This window comes from Elephas maximus, chromosome 2, assembly GCF_024166365.1.
Source record: "Elephas maximus indicus isolate mEleMax1 chromosome 2, mEleMax1 primary haplotype, whole genome shotgun sequence".
NCBI lineage: Eukaryota > Metazoa > Chordata > Mammalia > Proboscidea > Elephantidae > Elephas > Elephas maximus.
Genome location: NC_064820.1, coordinates 38,458,120 through 38,476,693, shown reverse-complemented (window position 1 = coordinate 38,476,693; position 18,574 = coordinate 38,458,120). Strand labels below are relative to the sequence as shown.

At 38.9% G+C, this 18,574-nt stretch overlaps 1 pseudogene; it reads left to right on the top strand.

Annotated features, from left to right (window-relative positions):
• Positions 1 to 932: 932 nt before the first annotated feature.
• LOC126062174 (serine/arginine-rich splicing factor 3-like) lies at positions 933 to 1,471 on the top strand (annotated as a pseudogene).
• Positions 1,472 to 18,574: the final 17,103 nt, after the last annotated feature.

Sequence of the window (18,574 nt, the reverse complement as noted above, 5' to 3'; positions counted from 1 at the left end):
AAACATTATTTGATGGTTACCAGGGAAGGGAAGGCGAGGGAGGGAAAATTTCTAGCTAGGTAGTGGACATGTGTTAACTTTGGTGAGGGGAAAGACAATACACAATGTGGGGGAAGTAGGCACAGCATGACCAAGGCAAAGGAAGACACTGAGAGGTATGCAAAAGTAAAAGACAACAACAGCAAACAACATTACATATACAATCCTGCAACAACAGTAATAACAATAATTTACAAGTGGATACATAGGTAGATATGTTAGTTGAATAGATGTGGGGTAGTATATGGGATTACACCTGTGTGCATATATAGGTTTGGCAGTGGATATTTCTGCATACATATTAGTACGTGTTGCAAATATATCCATGTATATAATAGAACACACAGGGGGCATAGTCATGAAAACTTCTTAGCCATAACCAAATACCTCACGGGACTAGTCAGTGGAACTACTCAGTGGTCCCTGGGTTTGAGGGCTAGGGACCATAGTCTCGGGGGACATCTAGGTCAATTGGCATAAAATAGTCCTTAAAGACAATCTTTTACATCCTACTTTGAGGAGTTGCAACTGAAGTCTTAAAACCTTGTGAGCAGCCATCTAAGATACAACTATTGGTCTCTCTGCTTCTGGAAAAAAGAGTGAAGAAAACCCAAAAACTCAAGGAAACAATTAGTCCAAAGGACTAATGGACCACACAAACTATAGCCTTCTCTAGCCAGAGACCAGAAGAACCAGATGGTACCCAGCTACCACCACCACTCTGACCAGGACCACAGTAGAAGGTTCTGAACAGAGTAGGAAAAAAAATAGGACACCACCCATTTCATGGATGCAGGGGAAGTGAGAGCATTCGCGGGAGCTGGGCCAGAGGAGAGCGAGAAGCCCCATCCGAATGCACGTGGTTTTAGGCCTTGCATTTCTAACCTAAGATTTCAAAATGCATCATGATTCCTGTCCATTGAACTGTAAGGTTTATGTAGGTAATCTTGGAAACAATGGCAAAAAAAAAAAAACTGAATTGGAACTGACTTTTGGATATTATGGCCCACCCCTAAGTATATGAGTTCCTAGAAACCCTCCTGGCTTTTCTTTTGTTAAATTTGGAGATCCTCAGGATGAAGCTGACGCCATTCAGGAGCTAGATGGAAGAACACTCCGTAGCTGCTGTGTAGGAGTGAAACTACCAAACGGTGAAAAAAGAAGTCAGAATCATGGTCCTCTCTCTTGGGGCCACCGCCTTCGAGATGGCTATAGTAGAAGTCCTCCACCTCCCCACAGATCTCCAAGGAGAAGCTTCTCTCACAGCCAGAGCAGGTTCCTTTCTAGAGACAGGAGAAGAGAGAAATCACATGTCTTGGGAGAGAAATCGCAAGCCATCCCAATCCTTCTCTAGGTCTGTAGTTGATCTAGGTCAAATGAAAGGAAACTAGAAGACCAGTTTGCTAGAGGAGTGGAGGTGTACAGGAAATAACTTCATTCGGCAGGAGTATATACAGAAAATTCAAGTTTTATTTGAGACTTCATAAACTTGGTGCATTTTTAAGATGTTTAGCTGTTTGAATTTGTTTGCTGTCTCTTGTAACAGTGACACGTATGAAGATGTAATTCTCTCTGGTTTTAAAGGGATATGAAGCATGCAATACCAAGAATTTATTACTTTACATTGTCCCCTTAAGCAAAATTGAATTTTTTTTAATGTTAGTCTTGCATAGACTGATAATAAACCCCTAAATCTTACCCAGGCTAAAGTGTGATATTTTAATATTATGGAAACAAAACTGGCAACATTTGAACTAAGGACTTTAGTTTTGTCCATAGCTGGAATATAAGATGCAACTGTAGTTAAATAAACAGTCTTTAAAAGCTGCTAAGAACATAAGCCAGTAGATGAAAGTAAAAGTTGCACAATTTAAGTAGATTAGAAGCTTTTTTTTTTTTTTTTAAATCCAGCTAAGCCTTAACAATGTGCAGAGGTTGCCCAGTTGGTGTGGAATCTGATAGGCTTCAAGAGTTAGTTTTTTGCTCTCGCTTTGGGTCAAAAATTCCTTTGTGATTGCTGTATATGGGTAGATAGCTATTTGTAATATCACTTATTTGGAAATTTGAGACTATTCAAGATACCCGTGTCCTGCCAATTTACGGGTACATTGTAGAACTGAACTTTGAGCTGTTGTGCAAGATTTTTTTCCATGCTGTCATTTGTAATATGTTTTGTGACACTTCTTGAAATTAAAGTTTTGGTTATAAATTGTTGATTAAAAAAATGTAGAACAAAATTCAAATCCATGAAAAAAAAAAAGTCCAGACTTACTGGTCTGATGGAAACTTACGGAACCCCAGAAACTATGGCCCTCAGACACCCTTCAGACTTGGAGCTGAAGCCACTCCCAGAGATCACCTCTCAGCCAAACAATAGGCAGGCCCCTAAAGTGATCGGTAACACCCGTGAGGAACGTGTGTACCTCAGAACATTCAACTATACAAGACCAAAAGGGCAGCATCTGCTCAAAGACAAAGTTCGGAATGCAAGAGAGGGCAGAAAAGCTGAATGAGGAGAAACGGGGAGCCCAGGGTGGAAGTGGGGAGAGTGCTGACACATTGAGGGAATTGCAACCAATGTTACAAAAAACACCTGTGTATAAAATTGTTGAATGGGAAACCAATTTGCTTTGTAAACTTTCACCTAAACCAAAATAAAATATTAAAAAAAAAAGGAATTTGCCATCTTTCAAGCAGGAGAGTGTACTTATCGTCTATGCATGTATATGGACTTAGTCATGCAGAGAGGATAATTATTCACCCAGTTATAGTCTCAGTTACGTGTTTTGTAGTGACGGCACAAGCTTAAATTTGGAAACCTAATTATTGCTTTAAGTGTCTTCAAAAGGATTACCTCATGATGCAGCTTTGACATAAATACTTACTGTGTAGTGGAAGATTGTCTATCGTATGGCAGGTAATTCAGTTAAGACAGTGGAAAATTTCAGATCTTTTGTAATTGTGTCATTTTTCAAAATTAGGAAGAGTTGTGTTACCAATTCACAAATCATGAAAAACAAACACTGAATCTAATCCAGAGAAAACAATCAAACAAATCCAAATTGAGGGGCGTTCTACAAGATAACTGATCTGTACTTTTCAAAAACATGTCAGTGCCAAAAAAGGCAAAGAAAAGTTCAGGAACTATTTAAGGTTAGAGGAAACTAAACAGGCACAAAGGGCACATTCATTGGTGGTTCAGCAGGGAAATTGTTGCCTTTTATGCAGGAGACCCAAGTTCAGTTCCCAGCTAATGTTCCTCATGTGCAACCGCCACCCATCCGTCGGTGGAGGCTTGCATGTTGCTGTGATGCTGAACGGGTTTCAGCTGGAGTTTTTATGCTGCCTCCTGAAGTGGTTAAGCACCAACCAATTCTTTGTGGTATAGTGACTCTGCGCTGTTAGTCTAACAGGGCAGACATTTAAAATAATAGATATTAACTGTAAAATAAGGCAGTAAGTATAGTGATACCAAACACGTGGGTGCGCTCTGGTAGAGTTAGAGAGAGTTTAGAAAATGCATTCCAGATGAAGTAGTAGAAGGATTGGGTCTAGCAAAACCAGGTTGGGTGATGATAATGGTAAGGGGCTGGTGGTGGGTGTGTGGAAGTGTGTTACAGGCAGAACGATGCTGCAGTGGCGTAAGATCAAGGGGCAGCAGGTGTGTGGCGGGGAGGGGGGAGAAACAGCCTAAAGTTAAAGCCGGGGGGGTTGGGGTGATGAGACTGGAGAGTAGGGAGAAATCTGATCACAGAGGGACTCTCATTTCATCCACACATCGTTTGAACTTGATGTTGTTGGTACGGGGAAACCACTGACAAATTTTAACCTCTCTAATGACACTTTAATGACACAGTCAGAATCTTTTTATTTTTATTTTTTATTAACTTTTATTGAGCTTCAAGTGAACGTATACAAATCAAGTCAGTCTGTCACATATAAGTTTACATACATCTTACTCCGTACTCCCACTTGCTCTCCCCCTAATGAGTCAGCCCTTCCAGTCTCTCCTTTCCTGACAATTTTGCCAGCTTCCAACTCTCTCTACCCTCCCAACCCCCCTCCAGACAGGAGATGCCAACACACTCTCAAGTGTCCACCTGATATAATTAGCTCACTCTTCATCAGCATCTCTCTCCTACCCACTGTCCAGTCCCTTTCATGTCTGATGAGTTGTCTTCGGGGATGGTTCCTGTCCTGAGCCAACAGAAGGTTTGGGGACCATGGCCGCCGGGATTCCTCTAGTCTCAGTCAGACCATTAAGTATGGTCTTTTCATGAGAATTTGGGGTCTGCATCCCACTGATCTCCTGCTCCCTCAGGGGTTCTCTGTTGTGCTCCCTGTCAGGGCAGTCATCAATTGTGGCCGGGCACCAACTAGTTCTTCTGGTCTCAGGATGATGTAGGTCTCTGGTTCATGTGGCCCTTTCTGTCTCTTGGGCTCTTAGTTGTCGTGTGACCTTGGTGTTCTTCATTTTCCTTTGCTCCAGGTGGGTTGAGACCAATTGATGCATCTTAGATGGCCGCTTGTTAGCATTTAAGACCCCAGACGCCACATTTCAAAGTGGGATGCAGAATGTTTTCATAATAGAATTATTTTGCCAATTGACTTAGAAGTCCCCTTAAACCATGGTCCCCAAACCCCCGCCCTTGCTCTGCTGACCTTTGAAGCATTCGTTTTATCCCGGAAACTTCTTTGCTTTTGGTTCAGTCCAATTGAGCTGACCTTCCATGTATTGAGTGTTGTCCTTCCCTTCACCTAAAGCAGTTCTTATCTACTAATTAATCAATAAAAAACCCTCTCCCTCCCTCCCTCCCTACCCCCCTCGTAACCACAAAAGTATGTGTTCTTCTCAGTTTGTACTATTTCTCAAGATCTTATAATAGTGGTCTTATACAATATTTGTCCTTTTGCCTCTGACTGAATTCGCTCAGCATAATGCCTTCCAGGTTCCTCCGTGTTATGAAATGTTTCACAGATTCGTCACTGTTCTTTATCGATGCGTAGTATTCCATTGTGTGAATATACCACAATTTATTTAACCATTCGTCCGTTGATGGACACCTTGGTTGCTTCCAGCTTTCTGCTATTGTAAACAGAGCTGCAGTAAACATGGGTGTGCATATATCTGTTTGTGTGAAGGCTCTTGTTTCTCTAGGGTATATTCCGAGGAGTGGGATTTCTGGGTTGTATGGTAGTTCTATTTCTAACTGTTTAAGATAATGCCAGATAGATTTCCAAAGTGGTTGTACCATTTTACATTCCCACCAGCAGTGTATGAGAGTTCCAATCTCTCCGCAGCCTCTCCAACATTTATTATTTTGTGTTTTTTGGATTAATGCCAGCCTTGTTGGAGTGAGATGGAATCTCATCGTAGTTTTAATTTGCATTTCTCTAATGGCTAAGGATCGAGAGCATTTTCTCACGTATCTGTTAGCTGCCTGAACATCTTCTTTAGTGAAGTGTGTGTTCATTTCCTTTGCCCACTTCTTGATTGGGTTGTTTGTCTTTTTGTGGTTGAGTTTTGACAGAATCATGTAGATTTTAGAGATCAGGCGCTGGTCAGAGATGTCATAGCTGAAAATTCTTTCCCAGTCTGTACGTGGTCTTTTTACTCTTTTGGTGAAGTCTTTAGATGAGCATAGGTGTTTGATTTTAGGAGCTCCCAGTTATCTGGTTTCTCTTCGTCATTTTTGGTAATGTTTTGTATTCTGTTTATGCCTTGTTTTAGGGCTTCTAGGGTTGTCGCTATTTTTTCTTCCATCATCTTTATCGTTTTAGTCTTTATGTTTAAGTCTTTGATCCACTTGGAGTTAGTTTTTGTGCATGGTGTGAGGTATCGGTCCTGTTTCATTTTTTTGCAAATGGATATCCAGTTATGCCAGCACCATTTGTTAAAAAGACTATCTTTTCCCCCAGTTAACTGACACTGGGCCTTTGTCAAATATCAGCTGCTCATACGTGGATGGATTTATATCTGGGTTCTCAATTCTGTTCCATTGGTCTATGTGCCTGTTGTACGAGTACCAGGCTGTTTTGACTACTGTGGCTGTATAATAGCTTCTGAAATCAGGTAGAGTGAGGCCTCCCACTTTCTTCTTTTTCAGTAATGCTTTGCTTATCCGGGGCTTCTTTCCCTTCCATATGAAATTGGTGATTTGTTTCTCTATCACCTTAAAAAATGACATTGGAATTTGGATCGGAAGTGCGTTATATGTATAGATGGCTTTTGGTAGAATAGGCATTTTTACTATGTTAAGTCTTCCTATCCATGAGCAAGGTATGTTTTTCCACTTAAGTATGTCCTTTTGAATTTCTTGTAGTAGAGCTTTGTAGTTTTCTTTGTATAGGTCTTTTACATCCTTGGTAAGATTTATTCCTAAGTATTTTATGTTCTTGGGGGCTGCTGTGAATGGTATTGATTTGGTGATTTCCTCTTCGATGTTCTTTTTGTTGATGTAGAGGAATCCAAGTGATTTTTGTATGTTTATTTTATAACCTGAGACTCTGCCAAACTCTTCTATTAGTTTCAGTAGTTTTCTGGAGGATTCCTTGGGGTTTTCTGTGTATAAGATCATGTCATCTGCAAACAGAGATAATTTTACTTCCTCCTTGCCAATCCAGATGCCTTTTATTTCTTTGTCTAGCCTAATTGCCCTGGCTAGGAATTCTAGCACGATGTTGAATAAGAGCGGTGATAAAGGGCATCCTTGTCTGGTTCCCGTTCTCAAGGGAAATGTTTTCAGCTTCTCTCCATTTAGAGTGATATTGGCTGTTGGCTTTGCATAGATGTCCTTTATTATGTTGAGGAATTTTCCTTCAATTCCTATTTTGGTAAGAGTTTTTATCATGAATGGGTGTTGGACTTTATCAAATGCCTTTTCTGCATCAATTGATAAGATCATGTGGTTTTTTTCTTTGGTTTTATTTATATGGTGGATTACATTAATGGTTTTTCTGATATTAAACCAGCCTTGCATACCTGCTATAAATCCCACTTGGTCGTGGTGAATTATTTTTTTGACATGTTGTTGAATTCTATTGGCTAGAATTTTGTTGAGGATTTTTGCATCTATGTTCATGAGGGATATAGGTCTATAATTTTCTTTTTTTGTAATGTCTTTACCTGGTTTTGGTATCAGGGAGATGGTGGCTTCATAGAATGAGTTGGGTAGTATTCCGTCATTTTCTATGCTTTGAAATACCTTCAGTACTAGTGGTGTTAACTCTTCTCTGAAAGTTTGGTAGAACTCTGCAGTGAAGCCGTCTGGGCCAGGAATTTTTTTTGTTGGAAGTTTTTTGATTACCGTTTCAATCTCTTTTTTTGTTATGGGTCTATTTAGTTGTTCTACTTCTGAATGTGTTAGTTTAGGTAGGTAGTGTTTTTCCAGGAATTCATCCATTTCTTCTAGGTTTTCAAATTTGTTAGAGTACAATTTTTCATAATAATCTGATACGATTCTTTTAATTTCTGTTGGGTCTGTTGTGATGTGGTCCTTCTCGTTTCTTATTCGGGTTATTTGTTTCCTTTCCTGTATTTCTTTAGTCAGTCTAGCCAATGGTTTATCAATTTTGTTAATTTTTTCAAAGAACCAGCTTTTGGCTTTGTTAATTCTTTCAATTGTTTTTCTGTTCTCTAATTCATTTAGTTCAGCTCTCATTTTTATTATTTGTTTTCTTCTGGTGCCTGATGGGTTCTTTTGTTGCTCACTTTCTATTTGTTCAAGTTGTAGGGACAGTTCTCTGATTTTGGCTCTTTTCTTCTTTTTGTATGTGTGCATTTATCGATATGAATTGGCCTCTGAGCACTGCTTTTGCTGTGTCCCAGAGGTTTTGATAGGAAGTATTTTCATTCTCATTGCATTCTATGAATTTCCTTATTCCCTCCTTGATGTCTTCTATAACCCAGTCTTTTTTCAGAAGGGTATTGTTCATTTTCCAAGTATTTGATTTCTTTTCCCTAGTTTTTCTGTTATTGATCTCTAGTTTTATTGCCTTGTGGTCTGAGAAGATGCTTTGTAATATTTCGATGTTTTGGACTCTGCAAAGGTTTGTTTTATGACCTAATATGTGGTCTATTCTAGAGAATGTTCTATGTGCGCTAGAAAAAAAAGTATACTTTGTAGCAGTTGTGTGGAGAGTTCTGTATAAGTCAATGAGGTCAAGTTGGTTGATTGTTGTAATTAGGTCTTCTGTGTCTCTATTGAGCTTCTTACTGGATGTCCTGTCCTTCTCCGAAAGTGGTGTGTTGAAGTCTCCTACTATAATTGTGGAGGTGTCTATCTCACTTTTCAATTCTGTTAAAATTTGATTTATGTATCTTGCAGCCCTGTCATTGGGTGCATAAATATTTAATATGGTTATGTCTTCCTGATCAATTGTCCCTTTTATCATTATGTAGTGTCCTTCTTTATCCTTTGTGGTGGATTTAAGTCTGAAGTCTATTTTGTCAGAAATTAATATTGCTACTCCTCTTCTTTTTTGCTTATTGTTTGCTTGATATATTTTTTTCCATCCTTTGAGTTTTAGTTTGTTTGTGTCTCTAAGTCTAAGGTGTGTCTCTTGTAGGCAGCATATAGGCGGATCGTGTTTCTTTATCCAGTCCGAGACTTTCTGTCTCTTTATTGGTGCATTTAGTCCATTTACATTCAGCGTAATTATAGATAAATAAGTGTTTAGTGTTGTCATTTTGATGCCTTTTTATGTGTGTTGTTGACAATTTCATTTTTCCACATACTTTTTTGTGCTGAGGCGTTTTTCTTAGTAAATTGTGAGATCCTCATTTTCGTAGTGTTTGACTTTATGTTTGTTGAGTCGTTATGTTTTTTTAGGCTTTTATCTTGAATTATGGAGTTGTTATACCTTTTTGTGGTTACCTTATTGTTTACCCCTATTTTTCTAAGTAAAAACCTAACTCGTATTGTTCTATATCGCCTTGTATCACTCTCCATCTGGCAGTTCAATGCCTCCTATATTTAGTCCCTCTTTTTGATTATTGTGATCTTTTACCTATTGACTTCTGAGATTCCCTGTTATGAGTTGTTTTTTTTTTTTAATTAATCTTAATTTGTTTTTGTGATTTCCCTATTTGAGTTGATATCAGGAGGTTCTGTTTTGTGACCTTGTGTTGTGCTGGTATCTGATATTATTGGTTTTCTGACCAAACAATATCCTTTAGTATTTTTTTTAGCTTTGGTTTGGTTTTTGCAAATTCTCTAAACTTGTGTTTATCTGTAAATATCTCAATTTCTCCTTCACATTTCAGAGAGAGTTTTGCTGGATATATGATCCTTGGTTGGCAGTTTTTCTCCTTCAGTGCTCTGTATATGTCGTCCCATTCCCTTCTTGCCTGCATGGTTTCTGCTGAGTAGTCTGAACTTATTCTTATTGATTCTCCCTTGAAGGAAACCTTTCTTTTCTCCCTGGCTGCTTTTAAAATTTTCTCTTTATCTTTGGTTTTGGCGAGTTTGATGATAATATGTCTTGGTGTTTTTCTTTTTGGATCCATCTTAAATGGGGTTCGATGAGCATCTTGGATAGATACCCTTTTGTCTTTCATGATGTCAGGGAAGTTTTCTTGTCAGGAGTTCTTCAACTATTTTCTCTGTGTTTTCTGTCCTCCCTCCCTGTTCTGGGACTCCAATCACACACAAGTTATGCTTCTTGATAGAGTCCCACATGATTCTTAGGGTTTCTTCATTTTTTTTAATTCTTTTATCTGATTTTTTTTCAGCTATGTTGGTGTTAATTCCCTGGTCCTCCAGCTGTCCCAGTCTGCATTCTAATTGCTCAAGTCTGCTCCTCTGACTTCCTATTGCGTTGTCTAATTCTGTAATTTTATTGTTAATCTTTTGGATTTCTACATGCTGTCTCTCTATGGATTCTTGCAACTTATTAATTTTTCCACTATGTTCTTGAATAATCTTTTTGAGTTCTTCAACATTTTATCAGTGTGTTCCTTGGCTTTTTCTGCAGTTTGCCTTATTTCGTTTCTGATGTCTTGAAGCATTCGGTAAACTAGTTTTTTATATTCTGTATCTGCTAATTCCAGGATTGTATCTTCATTTGGGAAAGATTTTGATTCTTTTGTTTGGGGGGTTGTAGAAGCTGTCATGGTCTGCTTCTTTATGTGGTTTGATATGGACTGCTGTCTCCGAGCCATCACTGGGAAATTAGTTTTTCCAGAAAATCCGCTAAAGAAAAAATGCAGTCAGATCCCTAACAGAATTGCCTTTGGATTATAACCGCCACCTTGTTCCCTGTAAGGATGAAAGTCTGAGATTTGGATCATATATGCTTGGCTGTAGCTGGTTCTGTGTTTTTAGTCCAATTAGGGGTGGAGTTTTGGTCCCCGGGTTTTTTTTTGTTGTTGTTCCTTCTCTCAGGCCGAAAGAGTGGGTTAGGAAAAGACCAAAAAAAAAAAAATAAGGGGGGGGGGAAGCAAAGCCGCCGCGGAGCCGGAGCCGTTCTCCCTCTGGCTCAGGCAATTCCAATGTTAATGAAGCCGCCTGGGGAGGGTGGGGGAGGGATCAGAGAGATAGGAGAGTAACACCTCAGAATATAGCCAGAGTTGCTTGTCTTGCTTGGAATGACTATTATATCTGAGATTCACGTGGGGCGTGTCGCCTATGTGTGCTGGCTGTGTGGAGATTGCCCCCGGGGGTCTGGCCCGATGAAGTCACGGTCAGATCTTCTGCTGCCAGTCCAAATCCTAGCATCAATGTTCCCCTGCTGGGACGCTTTACTCCCGGCTCCAAAATCAGTCGCTGCCTCTCGGGGACTTCTCGTCCCCCCAGCCGCGTTGCCGCACTGCCTCTGAGAACCGGCTGGGCCCCCTCCCGGGGTTAGTTCAGGGGAGTGGAGCAGCTCCCCATGCTTGTGCTGTGACAGCGCCCAGTCAAATGCCCGGCAGCACGATTCCCCAGCTGGGACGCTGCTCTCCCAGCTCCAAGACCAGTCACTGCCTCCCGGGGACTTCTTCCACCGGCTGCGTTGCCACGCCACCCGCACGAACCGGCTGGGCCCCCTCCTGGGGTGAGTTCAGGGGGGTAGGGCTGGGCCCCTTGTTTGCGCCGTCAGCTCCCCTGGGTTCTGCCTTAAATCGGGCGCCAAAGGTTACCTAACTGGGACGCTGGCTCCAGGCTCCAAAAACAATTGCTGCTTCCCCGTATTTGTTTGTTTTCCATCTCTAAATCTGTGTTTGTTGTTCAGGGTTCGTAGATTGTTATGTACTTGATCGATTCACTTGTTTTTCCGAGTCTTTGTTGCAAGAGGGATCCGAGGTAGCGTCTACCTAGTCCACCATCTTGGCCCCGCCTCCAGAATCTTTTTTATGAGTGATAAATTTCATTTGGTCCAACCACCTTGACTTATCTGATCCTCAAGTGTGATTAAAGTTATAGTTTATGACTTTATCAGAGATGGGAACTAATTTATAACCCCTAACAAAAACAAAAACAAAAAAAAATTTTTTTTTTTAAAGATATTGTACTTGACCTCTGCCTCATTTACATTTATATTAATATTATTAAATGTTTTTCTATTACTGAACATTAATTGACATTAATTACTGGGTGTTACTTTAAGGAAATCTGATCTACATTGAGGCAAATTTAGAAATGAGATAAATTAGGTGTATTGATAATACTTTTTTTTTCCTTCATATAACAAAGAAAAATTCCTCTTAAGTAAGGAGCTCCTCTAGTGCATTTAAAACAGATTTTTTTTTTTTACACCAGTATCATCTGGAAAAATAAATTGGATAGAGTGAGGTACACATGTATAAAGCACTGTTAAAAATTATAGAATGTAAAAAAATCAAAATCCCTATTTTTAAGAAGTCTTTGCGATCTAGTTGGGAAAACAAAATCTCCATCCATGAAATAATATGAGTTGTTCACACCAACAGGGTATCTGTTACCCTAAGAAAATATATATATCCTTTTTTGTTTTTCTCAGTTATTTTTATTTGTCTCTTCTCTGGCCAGAATTGAGAAATAGTAAATGGCAAAACAGAAGGTTTCTCATTTAAGACCATCCCCTCTAGGCCATTCCTCAATTTAAGAGTCTTAATTGGAATTTCCGTCTTCAGTTTTTGTGGAGAAGCCACTGTTGCAAAAAGAAAGTGTTTTCACCAGGGCAGTATTTGGGTAAGGGCAGCTAGGTTATTCCTGAAATTTAAGACACGAAGCTGGCAGAGAGCACTGAAGTAAGGCTGTAATAGATGGGCAACACATTGAATTTAGTCAGCACTGTACCATCTAGAAACAACCCAACAGAATGATTAGGATTTTACATCTGATTGGCATATATATACCTTTTATCAAACTGTTTGCATTTCATGACTGCCCTTTAGAACCTGGAAAAGAACATAAGGTACATTAAATAAAAAACATGTCCATCCAAACAAATTTGGAAGGTCAGCTTCTAACCTATCCAATTGAGGTTCTTGCCCTACACTTTCTTCTCTTAGTATAGTGCCCACATAGTTTAAGGTGAAACATGCCCTTTGGAAAATGGGGGAAGCTATCATGATTTGGGTTTGTCAAACTTCTTATAGTGCCCTGGATTTCTTTAAAACTTCCCAAATCCGGTTTTACTGTTCTGCTCTTTTAAAAATGCCCCACATACCTTAATCCATGTGTTTCACATTCATTTAGACATCCCATTAAGCTACAGTTGGGTAAGAATCGCTTAGTGTCCAAGAAGCCCTTTCTTACTAGCCTTTTCTTCTTAGAAATAGAAAGTTATACTTTGCCAAATGTAAATGAATTTCAAACCCTTACCTTTCAAAGGGGCTTTGCAAAAGTGGAAAAAACTCCAGGTTCCTATCCTTGTTCTAGAGATATGTAGGTCTGGCTAGTAAATCATAGCATCTCAGATGGCCTTTCTCAAAGTGTGGTCTCCCTTTATTAAAATCCCCAGAATGTTGTTAGAAGTGCATCTTTGTGGACCCCAACCCAGATTTACTAAATTAGAATCCCTGCTTGTTATATAGTGTGATTCTTTTAGAACTGCCTGCGTACAGCAAGTACTCACCAAGTATTAGTATTATCTATTACCCAAATGCCTTCTGGACATCTCAGCCTGGTGCTCAATTGGCATTTGGAATTCACCATGTCTAAAGCTGAACTCATCGTTATCTCCAAATATAATGAGAAGTATGCTTTGGCTGTGTAAATGGTACCACCACTGCCACGCCAGAAACCTGGGAGTTACTTGCCTCCTTATTTCCAATCAATCAATGCTTCCTGTAAGTTTTGCATCTTTGACATATTTCTAGTTAATTCCTTCATTTCCACGCCCCCTTGCCAGTGGCTGTTTAAATCCACAATATCCTCTCCTTCCCTGGCCCAAGTTACTGCAATAGCTAGCCTCTTTTCTTTGGCTTCAATCATCTAACTTCTCCAGTAACTAAGCCATCTTCCACACTGTGATCTTTTTGAAAATATGCTTCTGATGATGCCACCTTCCTTCTTGTCACGACCTGTCTCCTTTCTACCTCTGCAGCTTATCTCTTACTACTTCCCAACCTGAATGAATCCTAGCTACACACCAACTTAGAGTTCTCTGAATGGGTTGTGCTGCCATACTTTTATACATGCAATTATCCTGTTGCGTTCATGTGCCGCTTCTATGCGTCATCCTCTTGTAGCTTTTTCTAGCTGATTCTTAAGTGTCCTTTAAAAATCAGCTTTAACATCACCTTTTCTTGAAAGTCTTCCCCTGACTACCAATCTGATTTAATTGCTAGTACGCTTAGAAAGGAAACCCTGGTGGTGTAGTGGTTAAGAGCTACAGCTGCTAAACAGAAGGTCGGCAGTTCAAATCTACCAGGTGCTCCTTGGTAACCCTATGGGGCAGCTCTACGCTGTCCTGTAGGGTCGCTATGAGTTGGAATTGACTTGACAGCAACGAATTTGGTTCAGTTTTGGTTTATGCTTAGAAAGGGGGTATTGGTGGTTCATGCTCCTCTTACGATTAGGAAGGTTCAAAGGAATTGAATTGAATAAATAAAAGTTAAAAAAACACTCAAGATAAGAAAATCAGGTTGACTTGTTAACTAAGGAGAAGAGCATAAAATAAGTTTAAGATAGAAGAATTCAAGTCTTAATGCTGAAGTAGTTTTACTGGTTATATGTAAGTGTTTTTTCTGTGGGTTATATTGTGTGTTGGTAGCCATGAACATTAAGAAGTTTGAGATGGACGACAAAACATAAAATAATACTTGTGAAGAGTGTGCTTCTTAGTTCAAGCAGATACATGAGACCAAATGGGCAGCTCCCGTCTGGAAGCAGCATGAGAAGGCAGGAAGGGACAAAATTGGTTGAATGGACACAAGAAACCCAAAGTGGAAGGGGGGGAGTGTGCTGTCATATTATAGGGGTTGCAACTAATGTCACATAACAATATGTGTATAAATTTTTGTATGAGAAATTGAGTTGTAAACTTTCACCTAAAGCACAGTTAAAAAAAAATTGAATTTAGATTATACTCCTCACAGTTTCATTATGTTGCTTAAGGTAATAAAAATGTTTATGACAAAAAAAAGCAAAAAAAAAAGTTTGAGAAATAATTTTAAACATTTTGTTGCAAGAAATAAGGGTTATACATGAGATCTAACCATTTTACTTAAAAATGACCCCTTATTAAATCCTGGCAATTGTGGAAAGGAGGGGCTAGGGAAGGCACATAGGGAAGAAGATTAAAATTGCTTAAAAAATTCCCACCACTACGTAAAACCCAATAAAATTCCTGAGAGAAAATACAGGTGAAAATCCCCCCAAAAACTTATTAGTGCTTTTTCATCAAGCCATATCTAGAACCAAATATTAACAGTTGTGACCTCTTTGTTGTGTTGATTGCTTAGGCATAAACGTAGGCTTTAAAAATATTTATTTCTGGGAATTAGGAATAAGAAACTTTTTGGTGCTCCTGGTCACCACTACTCATCAACCAGCAGTTTATCGTGGTGTTGTGACCACACCCAGTATTCAGAGTTTGGAGGAAGTAACTACCATCTCCACCTTGTTATAATTCATGTGTAGGTCTTTGGTGTTACCGTAACATAAGGAGACCGAGTTTCATTAAGCAACACTAAACGTTAGCCTCTTAATTCAAAAGGGAAACCCTGGTGGCGCAGTGGTTAAGTGCTACAGCTACTAACCAAAGGGTTGGCAGTTTGAACCTGCCAGGCACTCCTTGGAAACTCTATGGGGCAGTTCTGCTCTGTCCTATAGGGTCTCTGTGAGTCAGAATTGACTCGACGGCACTGGGTTTTGGTTTTTGGTAATTCAAATTTACATCAGACATAGGTTAAGCAATTTAATCCTGTATCTTAACTAGATTTGTATAATGTATAAAATTTATTGAGCACTGCACAGCTATATTCCTTGGGTATGGAAGCACCGGCTTTATTGTTATTGTGGTATTCAAACAGGTTGTGACCTTGACTGGGGCATTAATAGTAAATCCAGAACTGGAATCCAGGTTTTTAAAAATAACCTTGAGACTTTGAGATTTTATTCAATCTCTTTGTGCTCTACTCTTTGTGCTCTAGTCAAGTAGGCGTGATAAAATGGGAATGCTACTATCTTTCCATTTTGTCAGGTAGTATTGAAAAGAAAAATGAAGCAAAGCATGTAGTCTTTGAAAAAATAAAAACATACAAATCTAAGATGGTGTTATTAATTTTTTTGTGTTAATGCAGATAACAATTTGCAATAACCAGATCGTTTCTATTTCCCAGTCATGTTGCTAAGATGGAAACTTAATAATGTTGACAAAGTATAGCTATTTCTCAGAGTTGTATTTCTCAGATGCAAGAGTTTCTGTAAGGAATGTAGACAGTTATTCATCCATACAGTGGAAAATGTATTTTTCCTTAAAACTTTTCCTAAAATATAACGATATACTTGCTTGGGCATAAAAACAATATATATATATATTTTTAATTAAAATCAGTTGTCACAGCTACGGCTTCTTTGTCACTTATTCATTTTGCAGTTCTGCTTTGTCCAGATCTGTGGTGGGTTTTGTGGGGAAATACAGAAAAATTAGAAAATGTGCTGTTGTTGTTAGGTGCCATCAAGTCAGTCCTGACTCAAAGTGATACAATGCACAGCAGAAGGAAACACTGCCCAGTCCTGAGCCATCCCCACAATTGTTGCTATGTTTGAGTCCATTGTTGCAGCCACTGTGTCAATCCATCTCTTTGAGGATCTTCCCCTTTTCGCCCTGCTTTTCCAAGCATGATGTCCTTCTCCAGGGACTGGTCCTTCTTGATAACATGTCTAAAGTGTGTAAGATGTAGTCTCACCATTCTTGCTTCTAATGAGCATTCTGGCTATACTTCTTCCAAGACAGCTTTGTTCATTCTCTTGACAATCCATGGTATATTTAATATTTTTCACCAACACCGTAATTCAAAGGCATCAATTCTTATTCGGTCTTCCTTATCCATTGTGCAGCTTTTATATACATATGAGGTGATTAAAAACACTATGTCCTGGGTTGGGCGCACCTTAGTCTTCAAGGTGATATCTTTGCTTTTTATCACTTTAAAGAGGTCTTTTGCAGTGGATTTGCCCAATGCAATGCCTCTTTTGATTTCTTGACTGCTGCTTCCAAAGGTGTTGATTATGGATCCAAGTAAAATGAAATCTGTGACAACTTCAATACTTTCTCTGTTTATCATGATGTTGTTTATTGGCCCAGTTGTGAGGATTTTTGTTTTCTTTATGTTGAAATGTAATCCATACCCGAAGGCTGCAGTCTTTGATCTTTATCAATAATTGCTTCAAGCCCTCTTCACTTCCAGCAAGCAAGGTTGTGTCATCTGCATATCACAGATTAACTTGTCTTCTTTAAGTCCTAATGCCGAGCTCTTCATTTAGTCCAGCTTCTCTGGTTATTTGCTCAGTAAACAGATTGAATAAGTATGATGAAAGGTTACAACCTCGATGCATGCCTTTCGTGATTTCAAACCACGCAGTATCCCCTTGTTCTGTTAGAACAACTGCCGGTTGTTGTATGTACAGTTTCCACATGTGCACAATTAAGTGTTCTGAAATTCCCATTCTTTGTAATTTTATCCGTAAGTGTGCTACTTATATTAAAAAAATTTATGAACTTGTAGAATAGGGTAAGCAATATAGGTGGCATTTATATTGAGCAGTTTTCTGGTTATAATTTAACTATTTTTAATACCCACTCCCCCAAAAAAGACTTATAAAGTCTAAATATCTATCTTATTAAATTTCTTTTGACTTTTTTTTTTCCCAATTAGGCTATTCACCAAAACAAAAGATGTCCTTTTAATTTTTTATATTCTTATCAACTGACAATTTCTACTGATTGATAGTTTTTTTGTTTTTTGCATTTAAAGTCATTATTTGTATGCTTATTATGGGACACTGTAAAATGCTGAAATGTTTTCTGTATCATTGAAGTGTGATTAATTTGTGTTGGGTCTAATATTCAAGTTAAATAGTTCAAACTCCTTAGTAGGTTCATGATTATAATCTCTTAAAAAGGAAGAAACTGTGTGTTTTATATACTTGTATACCCCAAGCATCATCTCTTGTGTGAAAAATGATTGCATTTTTCCACACAAAAGCTAAAGGCCTTATTATTAAAGAAGGACTGTATCTTTATACAAATTTAACAATAGTTATGTGAGATGCAATGACAATTTTTTAATTACACAAGAAAAAAAACTGAAGTTTGCATATTGAGATTTACAATGCCCATGTTAAGTAATTTCAATTTTGTACCTAATGAAATCAAATTTGAATTGTTTTTAAATCTACTAAAGTATTAGACCACCACTTGTCCATCAATTTGTTGTACTGTGGTAGAATGTGTGCCGCTGTGATGCTGGAAGCTATGCCATCAGATTTTCAAATACCAGCAGGGTCACCCATGGTGAACAGGTTTCAGCGGAGCTTACAGACTACATGGACTAGGAAGAAAGGCCTGGCAGTCTACTCCTAAAAACATTGGCCAGTGAAAACCTTATGAATAGCAGCAGAACATTGTCTGATATAGTGCCGGAAGATGAACCCCTCAGGTTGGAAGGCACTCAAAATACAACTGGGGAAGAGCTGCTCCTCAAATTAGAGTCTACCCTAATAACATGGGTGGAGTAGAGCTTTCAGGACCTTCAATTTCTGATGGTGGCAATAACTCAAAATGAGAAGAGACAGCTGCAAACATCCATTAATAACAGGAACATGGATTATACAGTGACTTCATAACATTTGTGTGTTCCTTTCAAAATATTTATTCAGTCTCTTACTCTGAGCAGATAATTCGAGAGGCTGTACTATTTGAAGAAGAATGGGGCACCAGAATTGGAGGAAGACTCATTAACAATCTGAGATATGCAGATGACGCAGCCTTCCTTGCTGAAAGTGTAAAGGACTTGAAGCACCTACCCATGAAGATCAAAGACCACAGCCTCAGGATGGATTACACCTCAACATAAAGAAAACAAGAAACTTCACAACTGGACCAATAAGCAACATTGTGATAA